General features: G+C 50.4%; 66 non-coding genes across 66 annotated transcripts; all 66 read left to right on the top strand.

The window, feature by feature from the left end:
- Window positions 1–13: 13 nt before the first annotated feature.
- Window positions 14–132, top strand: LOC146784562 (5S ribosomal RNA). The gene has a single exon (XR_014971505.1). It is a non-coding gene; the product is annotated as a 5S ribosomal RNA (ribosomal RNA).
- Window positions 133–247: 115 nt separating this feature from the next.
- Window positions 248–366, top strand: LOC146784563 (5S ribosomal RNA). The gene has a single exon (XR_014971506.1). It is a non-coding gene; the product is annotated as a 5S ribosomal RNA (ribosomal RNA).
- A 115-nt stretch (window positions 367–481) lies between these two features.
- On the top strand, window positions 482–600 carry LOC146784564 (5S ribosomal RNA). Its single transcript, XR_014971507.1, has one exon. It is a non-coding gene; the product is annotated as a 5S ribosomal RNA (ribosomal RNA).
- A 115-nt stretch (window positions 601–715) lies between these two features.
- On the top strand, window positions 716–834 carry LOC146784565 (5S ribosomal RNA). Its single transcript, XR_014971508.1, has one exon. It is a non-coding gene; the product is annotated as a 5S ribosomal RNA (ribosomal RNA).
- A 115-nt stretch (window positions 835–949) lies between these two features.
- LOC146784566 (5S ribosomal RNA) lies at window positions 950–1,068 on the top strand. The gene has a single exon (XR_014971510.1). It is a non-coding gene; the product is annotated as a 5S ribosomal RNA (ribosomal RNA).
- A 115-nt stretch (window positions 1,069–1,183) lies between these two features.
- LOC146784567 (5S ribosomal RNA) lies at window positions 1,184–1,302 on the top strand. Its single transcript, XR_014971511.1, has one exon. It is a non-coding gene; the product is annotated as a 5S ribosomal RNA (ribosomal RNA).
- Window positions 1,303–1,417: 115 nt separating this feature from the next.
- LOC146784568 (5S ribosomal RNA) lies at window positions 1,418–1,536 on the top strand. Its single transcript, XR_014971512.1, has one exon. It is a non-coding gene; the product is annotated as a 5S ribosomal RNA (ribosomal RNA).
- Window positions 1,537–1,651: 115 nt separating this feature from the next.
- Window positions 1,652–1,770, top strand: LOC146784569 (5S ribosomal RNA). Its single transcript, XR_014971513.1, has one exon. It is a non-coding gene; the product is annotated as a 5S ribosomal RNA (ribosomal RNA).
- A 115-nt stretch (window positions 1,771–1,885) lies between these two features.
- LOC146784570 (5S ribosomal RNA) lies at window positions 1,886–2,004 on the top strand. The gene has a single exon (XR_014971514.1). It is a non-coding gene; the product is annotated as a 5S ribosomal RNA (ribosomal RNA).
- A 115-nt stretch (window positions 2,005–2,119) lies between these two features.
- Window positions 2,120–2,238, top strand: LOC146784571 (5S ribosomal RNA). The gene has a single exon (XR_014971515.1). It is a non-coding gene; the product is annotated as a 5S ribosomal RNA (ribosomal RNA).
- Window positions 2,239–2,353: 115 nt separating this feature from the next.
- Window positions 2,354–2,472, top strand: LOC146784572 (5S ribosomal RNA). The gene has a single exon (XR_014971516.1). It is a non-coding gene; the product is annotated as a 5S ribosomal RNA (ribosomal RNA).
- A 115-nt stretch (window positions 2,473–2,587) lies between these two features.
- Window positions 2,588–2,706, top strand: LOC146784573 (5S ribosomal RNA). The gene has a single exon (XR_014971517.1). It is a non-coding gene; the product is annotated as a 5S ribosomal RNA (ribosomal RNA).
- Window positions 2,707–2,821: 115 nt separating this feature from the next.
- Window positions 2,822–2,940, top strand: LOC146784574 (5S ribosomal RNA). Its single transcript, XR_014971518.1, has one exon. It is a non-coding gene; the product is annotated as a 5S ribosomal RNA (ribosomal RNA).
- A 115-nt stretch (window positions 2,941–3,055) lies between these two features.
- On the top strand, window positions 3,056–3,174 carry LOC146784575 (5S ribosomal RNA). The gene has a single exon (XR_014971519.1). It is a non-coding gene; the product is annotated as a 5S ribosomal RNA (ribosomal RNA).
- Window positions 3,175–3,289: 115 nt separating this feature from the next.
- On the top strand, window positions 3,290–3,408 carry LOC146784576 (5S ribosomal RNA). The gene has a single exon (XR_014971521.1). It is a non-coding gene; the product is annotated as a 5S ribosomal RNA (ribosomal RNA).
- A 115-nt stretch (window positions 3,409–3,523) lies between these two features.
- On the top strand, window positions 3,524–3,642 carry LOC146784577 (5S ribosomal RNA). The gene has a single exon (XR_014971522.1). It is a non-coding gene; the product is annotated as a 5S ribosomal RNA (ribosomal RNA).
- A 115-nt stretch (window positions 3,643–3,757) lies between these two features.
- Window positions 3,758–3,876, top strand: LOC146784578 (5S ribosomal RNA). Its single transcript, XR_014971523.1, has one exon. It is a non-coding gene; the product is annotated as a 5S ribosomal RNA (ribosomal RNA).
- A 115-nt stretch (window positions 3,877–3,991) lies between these two features.
- LOC146784579 (5S ribosomal RNA) lies at window positions 3,992–4,110 on the top strand. Its single transcript, XR_014971524.1, has one exon. It is a non-coding gene; the product is annotated as a 5S ribosomal RNA (ribosomal RNA).
- A 115-nt stretch (window positions 4,111–4,225) lies between these two features.
- LOC146784580 (5S ribosomal RNA) lies at window positions 4,226–4,344 on the top strand. Its single transcript, XR_014971525.1, has one exon. It is a non-coding gene; the product is annotated as a 5S ribosomal RNA (ribosomal RNA).
- Window positions 4,345–4,459: 115 nt separating this feature from the next.
- LOC146784581 (5S ribosomal RNA) lies at window positions 4,460–4,578 on the top strand. Its single transcript, XR_014971526.1, has one exon. It is a non-coding gene; the product is annotated as a 5S ribosomal RNA (ribosomal RNA).
- A 115-nt stretch (window positions 4,579–4,693) lies between these two features.
- On the top strand, window positions 4,694–4,812 carry LOC146784582 (5S ribosomal RNA). Its single transcript, XR_014971527.1, has one exon. It is a non-coding gene; the product is annotated as a 5S ribosomal RNA (ribosomal RNA).
- A 115-nt stretch (window positions 4,813–4,927) lies between these two features.
- Window positions 4,928–5,046, top strand: LOC146784583 (5S ribosomal RNA). The gene has a single exon (XR_014971528.1). It is a non-coding gene; the product is annotated as a 5S ribosomal RNA (ribosomal RNA).
- Window positions 5,047–5,161: 115 nt separating this feature from the next.
- Window positions 5,162–5,280, top strand: LOC146784584 (5S ribosomal RNA). Its single transcript, XR_014971529.1, has one exon. It is a non-coding gene; the product is annotated as a 5S ribosomal RNA (ribosomal RNA).
- Window positions 5,281–5,395: 115 nt separating this feature from the next.
- Window positions 5,396–5,514, top strand: LOC146784585 (5S ribosomal RNA). The gene has a single exon (XR_014971530.1). It is a non-coding gene; the product is annotated as a 5S ribosomal RNA (ribosomal RNA).
- A 115-nt stretch (window positions 5,515–5,629) lies between these two features.
- LOC146784586 (5S ribosomal RNA) lies at window positions 5,630–5,748 on the top strand. Its single transcript, XR_014971532.1, has one exon. It is a non-coding gene; the product is annotated as a 5S ribosomal RNA (ribosomal RNA).
- Window positions 5,749–5,863: 115 nt separating this feature from the next.
- On the top strand, window positions 5,864–5,982 carry LOC146784587 (5S ribosomal RNA). The gene has a single exon (XR_014971533.1). It is a non-coding gene; the product is annotated as a 5S ribosomal RNA (ribosomal RNA).
- Window positions 5,983–6,097: 115 nt separating this feature from the next.
- Window positions 6,098–6,216, top strand: LOC146784588 (5S ribosomal RNA). The gene has a single exon (XR_014971534.1). It is a non-coding gene; the product is annotated as a 5S ribosomal RNA (ribosomal RNA).
- Window positions 6,217–6,331: 115 nt separating this feature from the next.
- LOC146784589 (5S ribosomal RNA) lies at window positions 6,332–6,450 on the top strand. The gene has a single exon (XR_014971535.1). It is a non-coding gene; the product is annotated as a 5S ribosomal RNA (ribosomal RNA).
- Window positions 6,451–6,565: 115 nt separating this feature from the next.
- LOC146784590 (5S ribosomal RNA) lies at window positions 6,566–6,684 on the top strand. The gene has a single exon (XR_014971536.1). It is a non-coding gene; the product is annotated as a 5S ribosomal RNA (ribosomal RNA).
- A 115-nt stretch (window positions 6,685–6,799) lies between these two features.
- Window positions 6,800–6,918, top strand: LOC146784591 (5S ribosomal RNA). Its single transcript, XR_014971537.1, has one exon. It is a non-coding gene; the product is annotated as a 5S ribosomal RNA (ribosomal RNA).
- Window positions 6,919–7,033: 115 nt separating this feature from the next.
- Window positions 7,034–7,152, top strand: LOC146784592 (5S ribosomal RNA). Its single transcript, XR_014971538.1, has one exon. It is a non-coding gene; the product is annotated as a 5S ribosomal RNA (ribosomal RNA).
- A 115-nt stretch (window positions 7,153–7,267) lies between these two features.
- On the top strand, window positions 7,268–7,386 carry LOC146784593 (5S ribosomal RNA). The gene has a single exon (XR_014971539.1). It is a non-coding gene; the product is annotated as a 5S ribosomal RNA (ribosomal RNA).
- A 115-nt stretch (window positions 7,387–7,501) lies between these two features.
- LOC146784594 (5S ribosomal RNA) lies at window positions 7,502–7,620 on the top strand. The gene has a single exon (XR_014971540.1). It is a non-coding gene; the product is annotated as a 5S ribosomal RNA (ribosomal RNA).
- Window positions 7,621–7,735: 115 nt separating this feature from the next.
- Window positions 7,736–7,854, top strand: LOC146784595 (5S ribosomal RNA). Its single transcript, XR_014971541.1, has one exon. It is a non-coding gene; the product is annotated as a 5S ribosomal RNA (ribosomal RNA).
- Window positions 7,855–7,969: 115 nt separating this feature from the next.
- Window positions 7,970–8,088, top strand: LOC146784596 (5S ribosomal RNA). Its single transcript, XR_014971543.1, has one exon. It is a non-coding gene; the product is annotated as a 5S ribosomal RNA (ribosomal RNA).
- Window positions 8,089–8,203: 115 nt separating this feature from the next.
- LOC146784597 (5S ribosomal RNA) lies at window positions 8,204–8,322 on the top strand. The gene has a single exon (XR_014971544.1). It is a non-coding gene; the product is annotated as a 5S ribosomal RNA (ribosomal RNA).
- A 115-nt stretch (window positions 8,323–8,437) lies between these two features.
- Window positions 8,438–8,556, top strand: LOC146784598 (5S ribosomal RNA). The gene has a single exon (XR_014971545.1). It is a non-coding gene; the product is annotated as a 5S ribosomal RNA (ribosomal RNA).
- A 115-nt stretch (window positions 8,557–8,671) lies between these two features.
- Window positions 8,672–8,790, top strand: LOC146784599 (5S ribosomal RNA). The gene has a single exon (XR_014971546.1). It is a non-coding gene; the product is annotated as a 5S ribosomal RNA (ribosomal RNA).
- A 115-nt stretch (window positions 8,791–8,905) lies between these two features.
- On the top strand, window positions 8,906–9,024 carry LOC146784600 (5S ribosomal RNA). The gene has a single exon (XR_014971547.1). It is a non-coding gene; the product is annotated as a 5S ribosomal RNA (ribosomal RNA).
- Window positions 9,025–9,139: 115 nt separating this feature from the next.
- Window positions 9,140–9,258, top strand: LOC146784601 (5S ribosomal RNA). Its single transcript, XR_014971548.1, has one exon. It is a non-coding gene; the product is annotated as a 5S ribosomal RNA (ribosomal RNA).
- A 115-nt stretch (window positions 9,259–9,373) lies between these two features.
- Window positions 9,374–9,492, top strand: LOC146784602 (5S ribosomal RNA). Its single transcript, XR_014971549.1, has one exon. It is a non-coding gene; the product is annotated as a 5S ribosomal RNA (ribosomal RNA).
- Window positions 9,493–9,607: 115 nt separating this feature from the next.
- Window positions 9,608–9,726, top strand: LOC146784603 (5S ribosomal RNA). The gene has a single exon (XR_014971550.1). It is a non-coding gene; the product is annotated as a 5S ribosomal RNA (ribosomal RNA).
- Window positions 9,727–9,841: 115 nt separating this feature from the next.
- Window positions 9,842–9,960, top strand: LOC146784604 (5S ribosomal RNA). The gene has a single exon (XR_014971551.1). It is a non-coding gene; the product is annotated as a 5S ribosomal RNA (ribosomal RNA).
- Window positions 9,961–10,075: 115 nt separating this feature from the next.
- On the top strand, window positions 10,076–10,194 carry LOC146784605 (5S ribosomal RNA). Its single transcript, XR_014971552.1, has one exon. It is a non-coding gene; the product is annotated as a 5S ribosomal RNA (ribosomal RNA).
- A 115-nt stretch (window positions 10,195–10,309) lies between these two features.
- On the top strand, window positions 10,310–10,428 carry LOC146784606 (5S ribosomal RNA). The gene has a single exon (XR_014971554.1). It is a non-coding gene; the product is annotated as a 5S ribosomal RNA (ribosomal RNA).
- Window positions 10,429–10,543: 115 nt separating this feature from the next.
- On the top strand, window positions 10,544–10,662 carry LOC146784607 (5S ribosomal RNA). Its single transcript, XR_014971555.1, has one exon. It is a non-coding gene; the product is annotated as a 5S ribosomal RNA (ribosomal RNA).
- A 115-nt stretch (window positions 10,663–10,777) lies between these two features.
- LOC146784608 (5S ribosomal RNA) lies at window positions 10,778–10,896 on the top strand. Its single transcript, XR_014971556.1, has one exon. It is a non-coding gene; the product is annotated as a 5S ribosomal RNA (ribosomal RNA).
- Window positions 10,897–11,011: 115 nt separating this feature from the next.
- On the top strand, window positions 11,012–11,130 carry LOC146784609 (5S ribosomal RNA). The gene has a single exon (XR_014971557.1). It is a non-coding gene; the product is annotated as a 5S ribosomal RNA (ribosomal RNA).
- A 115-nt stretch (window positions 11,131–11,245) lies between these two features.
- On the top strand, window positions 11,246–11,364 carry LOC146784610 (5S ribosomal RNA). The gene has a single exon (XR_014971558.1). It is a non-coding gene; the product is annotated as a 5S ribosomal RNA (ribosomal RNA).
- A 115-nt stretch (window positions 11,365–11,479) lies between these two features.
- Window positions 11,480–11,599, top strand: LOC146784611 (5S ribosomal RNA). The gene has a single exon (XR_014971841.1). It is a non-coding gene; the product is annotated as a 5S ribosomal RNA (ribosomal RNA).
- A 115-nt stretch (window positions 11,600–11,714) lies between these two features.
- Window positions 11,715–11,833, top strand: LOC146784612 (5S ribosomal RNA). The gene has a single exon (XR_014971559.1). It is a non-coding gene; the product is annotated as a 5S ribosomal RNA (ribosomal RNA).
- A 115-nt stretch (window positions 11,834–11,948) lies between these two features.
- Window positions 11,949–12,067, top strand: LOC146784613 (5S ribosomal RNA). The gene has a single exon (XR_014971763.1). It is a non-coding gene; the product is annotated as a 5S ribosomal RNA (ribosomal RNA).
- A 115-nt stretch (window positions 12,068–12,182) lies between these two features.
- On the top strand, window positions 12,183–12,301 carry LOC146784614 (5S ribosomal RNA). The gene has a single exon (XR_014971560.1). It is a non-coding gene; the product is annotated as a 5S ribosomal RNA (ribosomal RNA).
- Window positions 12,302–12,416: 115 nt separating this feature from the next.
- Window positions 12,417–12,535, top strand: LOC146784615 (5S ribosomal RNA). The gene has a single exon (XR_014971561.1). It is a non-coding gene; the product is annotated as a 5S ribosomal RNA (ribosomal RNA).
- Window positions 12,536–12,650: 115 nt separating this feature from the next.
- LOC146784616 (5S ribosomal RNA) lies at window positions 12,651–12,769 on the top strand. Its single transcript, XR_014971562.1, has one exon. It is a non-coding gene; the product is annotated as a 5S ribosomal RNA (ribosomal RNA).
- Window positions 12,770–12,884: 115 nt separating this feature from the next.
- Window positions 12,885–13,003, top strand: LOC146784617 (5S ribosomal RNA). Its single transcript, XR_014971563.1, has one exon. It is a non-coding gene; the product is annotated as a 5S ribosomal RNA (ribosomal RNA).
- A 115-nt stretch (window positions 13,004–13,118) lies between these two features.
- On the top strand, window positions 13,119–13,237 carry LOC146784618 (5S ribosomal RNA). Its single transcript, XR_014971565.1, has one exon. It is a non-coding gene; the product is annotated as a 5S ribosomal RNA (ribosomal RNA).
- Window positions 13,238–13,352: 115 nt separating this feature from the next.
- On the top strand, window positions 13,353–13,471 carry LOC146784619 (5S ribosomal RNA). The gene has a single exon (XR_014971566.1). It is a non-coding gene; the product is annotated as a 5S ribosomal RNA (ribosomal RNA).
- Window positions 13,472–13,586: 115 nt separating this feature from the next.
- On the top strand, window positions 13,587–13,705 carry LOC146784620 (5S ribosomal RNA). Its single transcript, XR_014971567.1, has one exon. It is a non-coding gene; the product is annotated as a 5S ribosomal RNA (ribosomal RNA).
- Window positions 13,706–13,820: 115 nt separating this feature from the next.
- On the top strand, window positions 13,821–13,939 carry LOC146784621 (5S ribosomal RNA). The gene has a single exon (XR_014971568.1). It is a non-coding gene; the product is annotated as a 5S ribosomal RNA (ribosomal RNA).
- A 115-nt stretch (window positions 13,940–14,054) lies between these two features.
- Window positions 14,055–14,173, top strand: LOC146784622 (5S ribosomal RNA). Its single transcript, XR_014971569.1, has one exon. It is a non-coding gene; the product is annotated as a 5S ribosomal RNA (ribosomal RNA).
- Window positions 14,174–14,288: 115 nt separating this feature from the next.
- On the top strand, window positions 14,289–14,407 carry LOC146784623 (5S ribosomal RNA). The gene has a single exon (XR_014971570.1). It is a non-coding gene; the product is annotated as a 5S ribosomal RNA (ribosomal RNA).
- A 115-nt stretch (window positions 14,408–14,522) lies between these two features.
- On the top strand, window positions 14,523–14,641 carry LOC146784624 (5S ribosomal RNA). Its single transcript, XR_014971571.1, has one exon. It is a non-coding gene; the product is annotated as a 5S ribosomal RNA (ribosomal RNA).
- A 115-nt stretch (window positions 14,642–14,756) lies between these two features.
- Window positions 14,757–14,875, top strand: LOC146784625 (5S ribosomal RNA). Its single transcript, XR_014971572.1, has one exon. It is a non-coding gene; the product is annotated as a 5S ribosomal RNA (ribosomal RNA).
- A 115-nt stretch (window positions 14,876–14,990) lies between these two features.
- LOC146784626 (5S ribosomal RNA) lies at window positions 14,991–15,109 on the top strand. The gene has a single exon (XR_014971573.1). It is a non-coding gene; the product is annotated as a 5S ribosomal RNA (ribosomal RNA).
- Window positions 15,110–15,224: 115 nt separating this feature from the next.
- On the top strand, window positions 15,225–15,343 carry LOC146784627 (5S ribosomal RNA). The gene has a single exon (XR_014971574.1). It is a non-coding gene; the product is annotated as a 5S ribosomal RNA (ribosomal RNA).
- The last annotated feature ends 63 nt before the right edge of the window (window positions 15,344–15,406 follow it).

Consider the following 15,406-nt stretch of genomic DNA (forward strand, 5'->3'; position numbering starts at 1 on the left):
CAGAAGTGCTAGGGCCTACGGCCATACCACCCTGAAAGCACCTGATCTCGTCTGATCTCAGAAGTTAAGCAGGGTCGGGCCTGGTTAGTACCTGGATGGGAGACCGCCTGGGAATACCAGGTGCTGTAGGCTTTTTGGTATTTTTTTTCTTTCGCTTTAGGTGAATGAGGGTGGTTTGTCTCGTTTCCTAGGCTAGCCCTGAAGACGAATGAGTAAAGCCAAGAGCTCCAAAGTCAGAAGTGCTAGGGCCTACGGCCATACCACCCTGAAAGCACCTGATCTCGTCTGATCTCAGAAGTTAAGCAGGGTCGGGCCTGGTTAGTACCTGGATGGGAGACCGCCTGGGAATACCAGGTGCTGTAGGCTTTTTGGTATTTTTTTTCTTTCGCTTTAGGTGAATGAGGGTGGTTTGTCTCGTTTCCTAGGCTAGCCCTGAAGACGAATGAGTAAAGCCAAGAGCTCCAAAGTCAGAAGTGCTAGGGCCTACGGCCATACCACCCTGAAAGCACCTGATCTCGTCTGATCTCAGAAGTTAAGCAGGGTCGGGCCTGGTTAGTACCTGGATGGGAGACCGCCTGGGAATACCAGGTGCTGTAGGCTTTTTGGTATTTTTTTTCTTTCGCTTTAGGTGAATGAGGGTGGTTTGTCTCGTTTCCTAGGCTAGCCCTGAAGACGAATGAGTAAAGCCAAGAGCTCCAAAGTCAGAAGTGCTAGGGCCTACGGCCATACCACCCTGAAAGCACCTGATCTCGTCTGATCTCAGAAGTTAAGCAGGGTCGGGCCTGGTTAGTACCTGGATGGGAGACCGCCTGGGAATACCAGGTGCTGTAGGCTTTTTGGTATTTTTTTTCTTTCGCTTTAGGTGAATGAGGGTGGTTTGTCTCGTTTCCTAGGCTAGCCCTGAAGACGAATGAGTAAAGCCAAGAGCTCCAAAGTCAGAAGTGCTAGGGCCTACGGCCATACCACCCTGAAAGCACCTGATCTCGTCTGATCTCAGAAGTTAAGCAGGGTCGGGCCTGGTTAGTACCTGGATGGGAGACCGCCTGGGAATACCAGGTGCTGTAGGCTTTTTGGTATTTTTTTTCTTTCGCTTTAGGTGAATGAGGGTGGTTTGTCTCGTTTCCTAGGCTAGCCCTGAAGACGAATGAGTAAAGCCAAGAGCTCCAAAGTCAGAAGTGCTAGGGCCTACGGCCATACCACCCTGAAAGCACCTGATCTCGTCTGATCTCAGAAGTTAAGCAGGGTCGGGCCTGGTTAGTACCTGGATGGGAGACCGCCTGGGAATACCAGGTGCTGTAGGCTTTTTGGTATTTTTTTTCTTTCGCTTTAGGTGAATGAGGGTGGTTTGTCTCGTTTCCTAGGCTAGCCCTGAAGACGAATGAGTAAAGCCAAGAGCTCCAAAGTCAGAAGTGCTAGGGCCTACGGCCATACCACCCTGAAAGCACCTGATCTCGTCTGATCTCAGAAGTTAAGCAGGGTCGGGCCTGGTTAGTACCTGGATGGGAGACCGCCTGGGAATACCAGGTGCTGTAGGCTTTTTGGTATTTTTTTTCTTTCGCTTTAGGTGAATGAGGGTGGTTTGTCTCGTTTCCTAGGCTAGCCCTGAAGACGAATGAGTAAAGCCAAGAGCTCCAAAGTCAGAAGTGCTAGGGCCTACGGCCATACCACCCTGAAAGCACCTGATCTCGTCTGATCTCAGAAGTTAAGCAGGGTCGGGCCTGGTTAGTACCTGGATGGGAGACCGCCTGGGAATACCAGGTGCTGTAGGCTTTTTGGTATTTTTTTTCTTTCGCTTTAGGTGAATGAGGGTGGTTTGTCTCGTTTCCTAGGCTAGCCCTGAAGACGAATGAGTAAAGCCAAGAGCTCCAAAGTCAGAAGTGCTAGGGCCTACGGCCATACCACCCTGAAAGCACCTGATCTCGTCTGATCTCAGAAGTTAAGCAGGGTCGGGCCTGGTTAGTACCTGGATGGGAGACCGCCTGGGAATACCAGGTGCTGTAGGCTTTTTGGTATTTTTTTTCTTTCGCTTTAGGTGAATGAGGGTGGTTTGTCTCGTTTCCTAGGCTAGCCCTGAAGACGAATGAGTAAAGCCAAGAGCTCCAAAGTCAGAAGTGCTAGGGCCTACGGCCATACCACCCTGAAAGCACCTGATCTCGTCTGATCTCAGAAGTTAAGCAGGGTCGGGCCTGGTTAGTACCTGGATGGGAGACCGCCTGGGAATACCAGGTGCTGTAGGCTTTTTGGTATTTTTTTTCTTTCGCTTTAGGTGAATGAGGGTGGTTTGTCTCGTTTCCTAGGCTAGCCCTGAAGACGAATGAGTAAAGCCAAGAGCTCCAAAGTCAGAAGTGCTAGGGCCTACGGCCATACCACCCTGAAAGCACCTGATCTCGTCTGATCTCAGAAGTTAAGCAGGGTCGGGCCTGGTTAGTACCTGGATGGGAGACCGCCTGGGAATACCAGGTGCTGTAGGCTTTTTGGTATTTTTTTTCTTTCGCTTTAGGTGAATGAGGGTGGTTTGTCTCGTTTCCTAGGCTAGCCCTGAAGACGAATGAGTAAAGCCAAGAGCTCCAAAGTCAGAAGTGCTAGGGCCTACGGCCATACCACCCTGAAAGCACCTGATCTCGTCTGATCTCAGAAGTTAAGCAGGGTCGGGCCTGGTTAGTACCTGGATGGGAGACCGCCTGGGAATACCAGGTGCTGTAGGCTTTTTGGTATTTTTTTTCTTTCGCTTTAGGTGAATGAGGGTGGTTTGTCTCGTTTCCTAGGCTAGCCCTGAAGACGAATGAGTAAAGCCAAGAGCTCCAAAGTCAGAAGTGCTAGGGCCTACGGCCATACCACCCTGAAAGCACCTGATCTCGTCTGATCTCAGAAGTTAAGCAGGGTCGGGCCTGGTTAGTACCTGGATGGGAGACCGCCTGGGAATACCAGGTGCTGTAGGCTTTTTGGTATTTTTTTTCTTTCGCTTTAGGTGAATGAGGGTGGTTTGTCTCGTTTCCTAGGCTAGCCCTGAAGACGAATGAGTAAAGCCAAGAGCTCCAAAGTCAGAAGTGCTAGGGCCTACGGCCATACCACCCTGAAAGCACCTGATCTCGTCTGATCTCAGAAGTTAAGCAGGGTCGGGCCTGGTTAGTACCTGGATGGGAGACCGCCTGGGAATACCAGGTGCTGTAGGCTTTTTGGTATTTTTTTTCTTTCGCTTTAGGTGAATGAGGGTGGTTTGTCTCGTTTCCTAGGCTAGCCCTGAAGACGAATGAGTAAAGCCAAGAGCTCCAAAGTCAGAAGTGCTAGGGCCTACGGCCATACCACCCTGAAAGCACCTGATCTCGTCTGATCTCAGAAGTTAAGCAGGGTCGGGCCTGGTTAGTACCTGGATGGGAGACCGCCTGGGAATACCAGGTGCTGTAGGCTTTTTGGTATTTTTTTTCTTTCGCTTTAGGTGAATGAGGGTGGTTTGTCTCGTTTCCTAGGCTAGCCCTGAAGACGAATGAGTAAAGCCAAGAGCTCCAAAGTCAGAAGTGCTAGGGCCTACGGCCATACCACCCTGAAAGCACCTGATCTCGTCTGATCTCAGAAGTTAAGCAGGGTCGGGCCTGGTTAGTACCTGGATGGGAGACCGCCTGGGAATACCAGGTGCTGTAGGCTTTTTGGTATTTTTTTTCTTTCGCTTTAGGTGAATGAGGGTGGTTTGTCTCGTTTCCTAGGCTAGCCCTGAAGACGAATGAGTAAAGCCAAGAGCTCCAAAGTCAGAAGTGCTAGGGCCTACGGCCATACCACCCTGAAAGCACCTGATCTCGTCTGATCTCAGAAGTTAAGCAGGGTCGGGCCTGGTTAGTACCTGGATGGGAGACCGCCTGGGAATACCAGGTGCTGTAGGCTTTTTGGTATTTTTTTTCTTTCGCTTTAGGTGAATGAGGGTGGTTTGTCTCGTTTCCTAGGCTAGCCCTGAAGACGAATGAGTAAAGCCAAGAGCTCCAAAGTCAGAAGTGCTAGGGCCTACGGCCATACCACCCTGAAAGCACCTGATCTCGTCTGATCTCAGAAGTTAAGCAGGGTCGGGCCTGGTTAGTACCTGGATGGGAGACCGCCTGGGAATACCAGGTGCTGTAGGCTTTTTGGTATTTTTTTTCTTTCGCTTTAGGTGAATGAGGGTGGTTTGTCTCGTTTCCTAGGCTAGCCCTGAAGACGAATGAGTAAAGCCAAGAGCTCCAAAGTCAGAAGTGCTAGGGCCTACGGCCATACCACCCTGAAAGCACCTGATCTCGTCTGATCTCAGAAGTTAAGCAGGGTCGGGCCTGGTTAGTACCTGGATGGGAGACCGCCTGGGAATACCAGGTGCTGTAGGCTTTTTGGTATTTTTTTTCTTTCGCTTTAGGTGAATGAGGGTGGTTTGTCTCGTTTCCTAGGCTAGCCCTGAAGACGAATGAGTAAAGCCAAGAGCTCCAAAGTCAGAAGTGCTAGGGCCTACGGCCATACCACCCTGAAAGCACCTGATCTCGTCTGATCTCAGAAGTTAAGCAGGGTCGGGCCTGGTTAGTACCTGGATGGGAGACCGCCTGGGAATACCAGGTGCTGTAGGCTTTTTGGTATTTTTTTTCTTTCGCTTTAGGTGAATGAGGGTGGTTTGTCTCGTTTCCTAGGCTAGCCCTGAAGACGAATGAGTAAAGCCAAGAGCTCCAAAGTCAGAAGTGCTAGGGCCTACGGCCATACCACCCTGAAAGCACCTGATCTCGTCTGATCTCAGAAGTTAAGCAGGGTCGGGCCTGGTTAGTACCTGGATGGGAGACCGCCTGGGAATACCAGGTGCTGTAGGCTTTTTGGTATTTTTTTTCTTTCGCTTTAGGTGAATGAGGGTGGTTTGTCTCGTTTCCTAGGCTAGCCCTGAAGACGAATGAGTAAAGCCAAGAGCTCCAAAGTCAGAAGTGCTAGGGCCTACGGCCATACCACCCTGAAAGCACCTGATCTCGTCTGATCTCAGAAGTTAAGCAGGGTCGGGCCTGGTTAGTACCTGGATGGGAGACCGCCTGGGAATACCAGGTGCTGTAGGCTTTTTGGTATTTTTTTTCTTTCGCTTTAGGTGAATGAGGGTGGTTTGTCTCGTTTCCTAGGCTAGCCCTGAAGACGAATGAGTAAAGCCAAGAGCTCCAAAGTCAGAAGTGCTAGGGCCTACGGCCATACCACCCTGAAAGCACCTGATCTCGTCTGATCTCAGAAGTTAAGCAGGGTCGGGCCTGGTTAGTACCTGGATGGGAGACCGCCTGGGAATACCAGGTGCTGTAGGCTTTTTGGTATTTTTTTTCTTTCGCTTTAGGTGAATGAGGGTGGTTTGTCTCGTTTCCTAGGCTAGCCCTGAAGACGAATGAGTAAAGCCAAGAGCTCCAAAGTCAGAAGTGCTAGGGCCTACGGCCATACCACCCTGAAAGCACCTGATCTCGTCTGATCTCAGAAGTTAAGCAGGGTCGGGCCTGGTTAGTACCTGGATGGGAGACCGCCTGGGAATACCAGGTGCTGTAGGCTTTTTGGTATTTTTTTTCTTTCGCTTTAGGTGAATGAGGGTGGTTTGTCTCGTTTCCTAGGCTAGCCCTGAAGACGAATGAGTAAAGCCAAGAGCTCCAAAGTCAGAAGTGCTAGGGCCTACGGCCATACCACCCTGAAAGCACCTGATCTCGTCTGATCTCAGAAGTTAAGCAGGGTCGGGCCTGGTTAGTACCTGGATGGGAGACCGCCTGGGAATACCAGGTGCTGTAGGCTTTTTGGTATTTTTTTTCTTTCGCTTTAGGTGAATGAGGGTGGTTTGTCTCGTTTCCTAGGCTAGCCCTGAAGACGAATGAGTAAAGCCAAGAGCTCCAAAGTCAGAAGTGCTAGGGCCTACGGCCATACCACCCTGAAAGCACCTGATCTCGTCTGATCTCAGAAGTTAAGCAGGGTCGGGCCTGGTTAGTACCTGGATGGGAGACCGCCTGGGAATACCAGGTGCTGTAGGCTTTTTGGTATTTTTTTTCTTTCGCTTTAGGTGAATGAGGGTGGTTTGTCTCGTTTCCTAGGCTAGCCCTGAAGACGAATGAGTAAAGCCAAGAGCTCCAAAGTCAGAAGTGCTAGGGCCTACGGCCATACCACCCTGAAAGCACCTGATCTCGTCTGATCTCAGAAGTTAAGCAGGGTCGGGCCTGGTTAGTACCTGGATGGGAGACCGCCTGGGAATACCAGGTGCTGTAGGCTTTTTGGTATTTTTTTTCTTTCGCTTTAGGTGAATGAGGGTGGTTTGTCTCGTTTCCTAGGCTAGCCCTGAAGACGAATGAGTAAAGCCAAGAGCTCCAAAGTCAGAAGTGCTAGGGCCTACGGCCATACCACCCTGAAAGCACCTGATCTCGTCTGATCTCAGAAGTTAAGCAGGGTCGGGCCTGGTTAGTACCTGGATGGGAGACCGCCTGGGAATACCAGGTGCTGTAGGCTTTTTGGTATTTTTTTTCTTTCGCTTTAGGTGAATGAGGGTGGTTTGTCTCGTTTCCTAGGCTAGCCCTGAAGACGAATGAGTAAAGCCAAGAGCTCCAAAGTCAGAAGTGCTAGGGCCTACGGCCATACCACCCTGAAAGCACCTGATCTCGTCTGATCTCAGAAGTTAAGCAGGGTCGGGCCTGGTTAGTACCTGGATGGGAGACCGCCTGGGAATACCAGGTGCTGTAGGCTTTTTGGTATTTTTTTTCTTTCGCTTTAGGTGAATGAGGGTGGTTTGTCTCGTTTCCTAGGCTAGCCCTGAAGACGAATGAGTAAAGCCAAGAGCTCCAAAGTCAGAAGTGCTAGGGCCTACGGCCATACCACCCTGAAAGCACCTGATCTCGTCTGATCTCAGAAGTTAAGCAGGGTCGGGCCTGGTTAGTACCTGGATGGGAGACCGCCTGGGAATACCAGGTGCTGTAGGCTTTTTGGTATTTTTTTTCTTTCGCTTTAGGTGAATGAGGGTGGTTTGTCTCGTTTCCTAGGCTAGCCCTGAAGACGAATGAGTAAAGCCAAGAGCTCCAAAGTCAGAAGTGCTAGGGCCTACGGCCATACCACCCTGAAAGCACCTGATCTCGTCTGATCTCAGAAGTTAAGCAGGGTCGGGCCTGGTTAGTACCTGGATGGGAGACCGCCTGGGAATACCAGGTGCTGTAGGCTTTTTGGTATTTTTTTTCTTTCGCTTTAGGTGAATGAGGGTGGTTTGTCTCGTTTCCTAGGCTAGCCCTGAAGACGAATGAGTAAAGCCAAGAGCTCCAAAGTCAGAAGTGCTAGGGCCTACGGCCATACCACCCTGAAAGCACCTGATCTCGTCTGATCTCAGAAGTTAAGCAGGGTCGGGCCTGGTTAGTACCTGGATGGGAGACCGCCTGGGAATACCAGGTGCTGTAGGCTTTTTGGTATTTTTTTTCTTTCGCTTTAGGTGAATGAGGGTGGTTTGTCTCGTTTCCTAGGCTAGCCCTGAAGACGAATGAGTAAAGCCAAGAGCTCCAAAGTCAGAAGTGCTAGGGCCTACGGCCATACCACCCTGAAAGCACCTGATCTCGTCTGATCTCAGAAGTTAAGCAGGGTCGGGCCTGGTTAGTACCTGGATGGGAGACCGCCTGGGAATACCAGGTGCTGTAGGCTTTTTGGTATTTTTTTTCTTTCGCTTTAGGTGAATGAGGGTGGTTTGTCTCGTTTCCTAGGCTAGCCCTGAAGACGAATGAGTAAAGCCAAGAGCTCCAAAGTCAGAAGTGCTAGGGCCTACGGCCATACCACCCTGAAAGCACCTGATCTCGTCTGATCTCAGAAGTTAAGCAGGGTCGGGCCTGGTTAGTACCTGGATGGGAGACCGCCTGGGAATACCAGGTGCTGTAGGCTTTTTGGTATTTTTTTTCTTTCGCTTTAGGTGAATGAGGGTGGTTTGTCTCGTTTCCTAGGCTAGCCCTGAAGACGAATGAGTAAAGCCAAGAGCTCCAAAGTCAGAAGTGCTAGGGCCTACGGCCATACCACCCTGAAAGCACCTGATCTCGTCTGATCTCAGAAGTTAAGCAGGGTCGGGCCTGGTTAGTACCTGGATGGGAGACCGCCTGGGAATACCAGGTGCTGTAGGCTTTTTGGTATTTTTTTTCTTTCGCTTTAGGTGAATGAGGGTGGTTTGTCTCGTTTCCTAGGCTAGCCCTGAAGACGAATGAGTAAAGCCAAGAGCTCCAAAGTCAGAAGTGCTAGGGCCTACGGCCATACCACCCTGAAAGCACCTGATCTCGTCTGATCTCAGAAGTTAAGCAGGGTCGGGCCTGGTTAGTACCTGGATGGGAGACCGCCTGGGAATACCAGGTGCTGTAGGCTTTTTGGTATTTTTTTTCTTTCGCTTTAGGTGAATGAGGGTGGTTTGTCTCGTTTCCTAGGCTAGCCCTGAAGACGAATGAGTAAAGCCAAGAGCTCCAAAGTCAGAAGTGCTAGGGCCTACGGCCATACCACCCTGAAAGCACCTGATCTCGTCTGATCTCAGAAGTTAAGCAGGGTCGGGCCTGGTTAGTACCTGGATGGGAGACCGCCTGGGAATACCAGGTGCTGTAGGCTTTTTGGTATTTTTTTTCTTTCGCTTTAGGTGAATGAGGGTGGTTTGTCTCGTTTCCTAGGCTAGCCCTGAAGACGAATGAGTAAAGCCAAGAGCTCCAAAGTCAGAAGTGCTAGGGCCTACGGCCATACCACCCTGAAAGCACCTGATCTCGTCTGATCTCAGAAGTTAAGCAGGGTCGGGCCTGGTTAGTACCTGGATGGGAGACCGCCTGGGAATACCAGGTGCTGTAGGCTTTTTGGTATTTTTTTTCTTTCGCTTTAGGTGAATGAGGGTGGTTTGTCTCGTTTCCTAGGCTAGCCCTGAAGACGAATGAGTAAAGCCAAGAGCTCCAAAGTCAGAAGTGCTAGGGCCTACGGCCATACCACCCTGAAAGCACCTGATCTCGTCTGATCTCAGAAGTTAAGCAGGGTCGGGCCTGGTTAGTACCTGGATGGGAGACCGCCTGGGAATACCAGGTGCTGTAGGCTTTTTGGTATTTTTTTTCTTTCGCTTTAGGTGAATGAGGGTGGTTTGTCTCGTTTCCTAGGCTAGCCCTGAAGACGAATGAGTAAAGCCAAGAGCTCCAAAGTCAGAAGTGCTAGGGCCTACGGCCATACCACCCTGAAAGCACCTGATCTCGTCTGATCTCAGAAGTTAAGCAGGGTCGGGCCTGGTTAGTACCTGGATGGGAGACCGCCTGGGAATACCAGGTGCTGTAGGCTTTTTGGTATTTTTTTTCTTTCGCTTTAGGTGAATGAGGGTGGTTTGTCTCGTTTCCTAGGCTAGCCCTGAAGACGAATGAGTAAAGCCAAGAGCTCCAAAGTCAGAAGTGCTAGGGCCTACGGCCATACCACCCTGAAAGCACCTGATCTCGTCTGATCTCAGAAGTTAAGCAGGGTCGGGCCTGGTTAGTACCTGGATGGGAGACCGCCTGGGAATACCAGGTGCTGTAGGCTTTTTGGTATTTTTTTTCTTTCGCTTTAGGTGAATGAGGGTGGTTTGTCTCGTTTCCTAGGCTAGCCCTGAAGACGAATGAGTAAAGCCAAGAGCTCCAAAGTCAGAAGTGCTAGGGCCTACGGCCATACCACCCTGAAAGCACCTGATCTCGTCTGATCTCAGAAGTTAAGCAGGGTCGGGCCTGGTTAGTACCTGGATGGGAGACCGCCTGGGAATACCAGGTGCTGTAGGCTTTTTGGTATTTTTTTTCTTTCGCTTTAGGTGAATGAGGGTGGTTTGTCTCGTTTCCTAGGCTAGCCCTGAAGACGAATGAGTAAAGCCAAGAGCTCCAAAGTCAGAAGTGCTAGGGCCTACGGCCATACCACCCTGAAAGCACCTGATCTCGTCTGATCTCAGAAGTTAAGCAGGGTCGGGCCTGGTTAGTACCTGGATGGGAGACCGCCTGGGAATACCAGGTGCTGTAGGCTTTTTGGTATTTTTTTTCTTTCGCTTTAGGTGAATGAGGGTGGTTTGTCTCGTTTCCTAGGCTAGCCCTGAAGACGAATGAGTAAAGCCAAGAGCTCCAAAGTCAGAAGTGCTAGGGCCTACGGCCATACCACCCTGAAAGCACCTGATCTCGTCTGATCTCAGAAGTTAAGCAGGGTCGGGCCTGGTTAGTACCTGGATGGGAGACCGCCTGGGAATACCAGGTGCTGTAGGCTTTTTGGTATTTTTTTTCTTTCGCTTTAGGTGAATGAGGGTGGTTTGTCTCGTTTCCTAGGCTAGCCCTGAAGACGAATGAGTAAAGCCAAGAGCTCCAAAGTCAGAAGTGCTAGGGCCTACGGCCATACCACCCTGAAAGCACCTGATCTCGTCTGATCTCAGAAGTTAAGCAGGGTCGGGCCTGGTTAGTACCTGGATGGGAGACCGCCTGGGAATACCAGGTGCTGTAGGCTTTTTGGTATTTTTTTTCTTTCGCTTTAGGTGAATGAGGGTGGTTTGTCTCGTTTCCTAGGCTAGCCCTGAAGACGAATGAGTAAAGCCAAGAGCTCCAAAGTCAGAAGTGCTAGGGCCTACGGCCATACCACCCTGAAAGCACCTGATCTCGTCTGATCTCAGAAGTTAAGCAGGGTCGGGCCTGGTTAGTACCTGGATGGGAGACCGCCTGGGAATACCAGGTGCTGTAGGCTTTTTGGTATTTTTTTTCTTTCGCTTTAGGTGAATGAGGGTGGTTTGTCTCGTTTCCTAGGCTAGCCCTGAAGACGAATGAGTAAAGCCAAGAGCTCCAAAGTCAGAAGTGCTAGGGCCTACGGCCATACCACCCTGAAAGCACCTGATCTCGTCTGATCTCAGAAGTTAAGCAGGGTCGGGCCTGGTTAGTACCTGGATGGGAGACCGCCTGGGAATACCAGGTGCTGTAGGCTTTTTGGTATTTTTTTTCTTTCGCTTTAGGTGAATGAGGGTGGTTTGTCTCGTTTCCTAGGCTAGCCCTGAAGACGAATGAGTAAAGCCAAGAGCTCCAAAGTCAGAAGTGCTAGGGCCTACGGCCATACCACCCTGAAAGCACCTGATCTCGTCTGATCTCAGAAGTTAAGCAGGGTCGGGCCTGGTTAGTACCTGGATGGGAGACCGCCTGGGAATACCAGGTGCTGTAGGCTTTTTGGTATTTTTTTTCTTTCGCTTTAGGTGAATGAGGGTGGTTTGTCTCGTTTCCTAGGCTAGCCCTGAAGACGAATGAGTAAAGCCAAGAGCTCCAAAGTCAGAAGTGCTAGGGCCTACGGCCATACCACCCTGAAAGCACCTGATCTCGTCTGATCTCAGAAGTTAAGCAGGGTCGGGCCTGGTTAGTACCTGGATGGGAGACCGCCTGGGAATACCAGGTGCTGTAGGCTTTTTGGTATTTTTTTTCTTTCGCTTTAGGTGAATGAGGGTGGTTTGTCTCGTTTCCTAGGCTAGCCCTGAAGACGAATGAGTAAAGCCAAGAGCTCCAAAGTCAGAAGTGCTAGGGCCTACGGCCATTACCACCCTGAAAGCACCTGATCTCGTCTGATCTCAGAAGTTAAGCAGGGTCGGGCCTGGTTAGTACCTGGATGGGAGACCGCCTGGGAATACCAGGTGCTGTAGGCTTTTTGGTATTTTTTTTCTTTCGCTTTAGGTGAATGAGGGTGGTTTGTCTCGTTTCCTAGGCTAGCCCTGAAGACGAATGAGTAAAGCCAAGAGCTCCAAAGTCAGAAGTGCTAGGGCCTACGGCCATACCACCCTGAAAGCACCTGATCTCGTCTGATCTCAGAAGTTAAGCAGGGTCGGGCCTGGTTAGTACCTGGATGGGAGACCGCCTGGGAATACCAGGTGCTGTAGGCTTTTTGGTATTTTTTTTCTTTCGCTTTAGGTGAATGAGGGTGGTTTGTCTCGTTTCCTAGGCTAGCCCTGAAGACGAATGAGTAAAGCCAAGAGCTCCAAAGTCAGAAGTGCTAGGGCCTACGGCCATACCACCCTGAAAGCACCTGATCTCGTCTGATCTCAGAAGTTAAGCAGGGTCGGGCCTGGTTAGTACCTGGATGGGAGACCGCCTGGGAATACCAGGTGCTGTAGTCTTTTTGGTATTTTTTTTCTTTCGCTTTAGGTGAATGAGGGTGGTTTGTCTCGTTTCCTAGGCTAGCCCTGAAGACGAATGAGTAAAGCCAAGAGCTCCAAAGTCAGAAGTGCTAGGGCCTACGGCCATACCACCCTGAAAGCACCTGATCTCGTCTGATCTCAGAAGTTAAGCAGGGTCGGGCCTGGTTAGTACCTGGATGGGAGACCGCCTGGGAATACCAGGTGCTGTAGGCTTTTTGGTATTTTTTTTCTTTCGCTTTAGGTGAATGAGGGTGGTTTGTCTCGTTTCCTAGGCTAGCCCTGAAGACGAATGAGTAAAGCCAAGAGCTCCAAAGTCAGAAGTGCTAGGGCCTACGGCCATACCACCCTGAAAGCACCTGATCTCGTCTGATCTCAGAAGTTAAGCAGGGTCGGGCCTGGTTAGTACCTGGATGGGAGACCGCCTGGGAATACCAGGTGCTGTAGGCTTTTTGGTATTTTTTTTCTTTCGCTTTAGGTGAATGAGGGTGGTTTGTCTCGTTTCCTAGGCTAGCCCTGAAGACGAATGAGTAAAGCCAAGAGCTCCAAAGTCAGAAGTGCTAGGGCCTACGGCCATACCACCCTGAAAGCACCTGATCTCGTCTGATCTCAGAAGTTAAGCAGGGTCGGGCCTGGTTAGTACCTGGATGGGAGACCGCCTGGGAATACCAGGTGCTGTAGGCTTTTTGGTATTTTTTTTCTTTCGCTTTAGGTGAATGAGGGTGGTTTGTCTCGTTTCCTAGGCTAGCCCTGAAGACGAATGAGTAAAGCCAAGAGCTCCAAAGTCAGAAGTGCTAGGGCCTACGGCCATACCACCCTGAAAGCACCTGATCTCGTCTGATCTCAGAAGTTAAGCAGGGTCGGGCCTGGTTAGTACCTGGATGGGAGACCGCCTGGGAATACCAGGTGCTGTAGGCTTTTTGGTATTTTTTTTCTTTCGCTTTAGGTGAATGAGGGTGGTTTGTCTCGTTTCCTAGGCTAGCCCTGAAGACGAATGAGTAAAGCCAAGAGCTCCAAAGTCAGAAGTGCTAGGGCCTACGGCCATACCACCCTGAAAGCACCTGATCTCGTCTGATCTCAGAAGTTAAGCAGGGTCGGGCCTGGTTAGTACCTGGATGGGAGACCGCCTGGGAATACCAGGTGCTGTAGGCTTTTTGGTATTTTTTTTCTTTCGCTTTAGGTGAATGAGGGTGGTTTGTCTCGTTTCCTAGGCTAGCCCTGAAGACGAATGAGTAAAGCCAAGAGCTCCAAAGTCAGAAGTGCTAGGGCCTACGGCCATACCACCCTGAAAGCACCTGATCTCGTCTGATCTCAGAAGTTAAGCAGGGTCGGGCCTGGTTAGTACCTGGATGGGAGACCGCCTGGGAATACCAGGTGCTGTAGGCTTTTTGGTATTTTTTTTCTTTCGCTTTAGGTGAATGAGGGTGGTTTGTCTCGTTTCCTAGGCTAGCCCTGAAGACGAATGAGTAAAGCCAAGAGCTCCAAAGTCAGAAGTGCTAGGGCCTACGGCCATACCACCCTGAAAGCACCTGATCTCGTCTGATCTCAGAAGTTAAGCAGGGTCGGGCCTGGTTAGTACCTGGATGGGAGACCGCCTGGGAATACCAGGTGCTGTAGGCTTTTTGGTATTTTTTTTCTTTCGCTTTAGGTGAATGAGGGTGGTTTGTCTCGTTTCCTAGGCTAGCCCTGAAGACGAATGAGTAAAGCCAAGAGCTCCAAAGTCAGAAGTGCTAGGGCCTACGGCCATACCACCCTGAAAGCACCTGATCTCGTCTGATCTCAGAAGTTAAGCAGGGTCGGGCCTGGTTAGTACCTGGATGGGAGACCGCCTGGGAATACCAGGTGCTGTAGGCTTTTTGGTATTTTTTTTCTTTCGCTTTAGGTGAATGAGGGTGGTTTGTCTCGTTTCCTAGGCTAGCCCTGAAGACGAATGAGTAAAGCCAAGAGCTCCAAAGTCAGAAGTGCTAGGGCCTACGGCCATACCACCCTGAAAGCACCTGATCTCGTCTGATCTCAGAAGTTAAGCAGGGTCGGGCCTGGTTAGTACCTGGATGGGAGACCGCCTGGGAATACCAGGTGCTGTAGGCTTTTTGGTATTTTTTTTCTTTCGCTTTAGGTGAATGAGGGTGGTTTGTCTCGTTTCCTAGGCTAGCCCTGAAGACGAATGAGTAAAGCCAAGAGCTCCAAAGTCAGAAGTGCTAGGGCCTACGGCCATACCACCCTGAAAGCACCTGATCTCGTCTGATCTCAGAAGTTAAGCAGGGTCGGGCCTGGTTAGTACCTGGATGGGAGACCGCCTGGGAATACCAGGTGCTGTAGGCTTTTTGGTATTTTTTTTCTTTCGCTTTAGGTGAATGAGGGTGGTTTGTCTCGTTTCCTAGGCTAGCCCTGAAGACGAATGAGTAAAGCCAAGAGCTCCAAAGTCAGAAGTGCTAGGGCCTACGGCCATACCACCCTGAAAGCACCTGATCTCGTCTGATCTCAGAAGTTAAGCAGGGTCGGGCCTGGTTAGTACCTGGATGGGAGACCGCCTGGGAATACCAGGTGCTGTAGGCTTTTTGGTATTTTTTTTCTTTCGCTTTAGGTGAATGAGGGTGGTTTGTCTCGTTTCCTAGGCTAGCCCTGAAGACGAATGAGTAAAGCCAAGAGCTCCAAAGTCAGAAGTGCTAGGGCCTACGGCCATACCACCCTGAAAGCACCTGATCTCGTCTGATCTCAGAAGTTAAGCAGGGTCGGGCCTGGTTAGTACCTGGATGGGAGACCGCCTGGGAATACCAGGTGCTGTAGGCTTTTTGGTATTTTTTTTCTTTCGCTTTAGGTGAATGAGGGTGGTTTGTCTCGTTTCCTAGGCTAGCCCTGAAGACGAATGAGTAAAGCCAAGAGCTCCAAAGTCAGAAGTGCTAGGGCCTACGGCCATACCACCCTGAAAGCACCTGATCTCGTCTGATCTCAGAAGTTAAGCAGGGTCGGGCCTGGTTAGTACCTGGATGGGAGACCGCCTGGGAATACCAGGTGCTGTAGGCTTTTTGGTATTTTTTTTCTTTCGCTTTAGGTGAATGAGGGTGGTTTGTCTCGTTTCCTAGGCTAGCCCTGAAGACGAATGAGTAAAGCCAAGAGCTCCAAAGTCAGAAGTGCTAGGGCCTACGGCCATACCACCCTGAAAGCACCTGATCTCGTCTGATCTCAGAAGTTAAGCAGGGTCGGGCCTGGTTAGTACCTGGATGGGAGACCGCCTGGGAATACCAGGTGCTGTAGGCTTTTTGGTATTTTTTTTCTTTCGCTTTAGGTGAATGAGGGTGGTTTGTCTCGTTTCCTAGGCTA

This window comes from Triturus cristatus, chromosome 11 (assembly GCF_964204655.1).
Source record: "Triturus cristatus chromosome 11, aTriCri1.1, whole genome shotgun sequence".
In the NCBI taxonomy this organism is placed as follows: domain Eukaryota; kingdom Metazoa; phylum Chordata; class Amphibia; order Caudata; family Salamandridae; genus Triturus; species Triturus cristatus.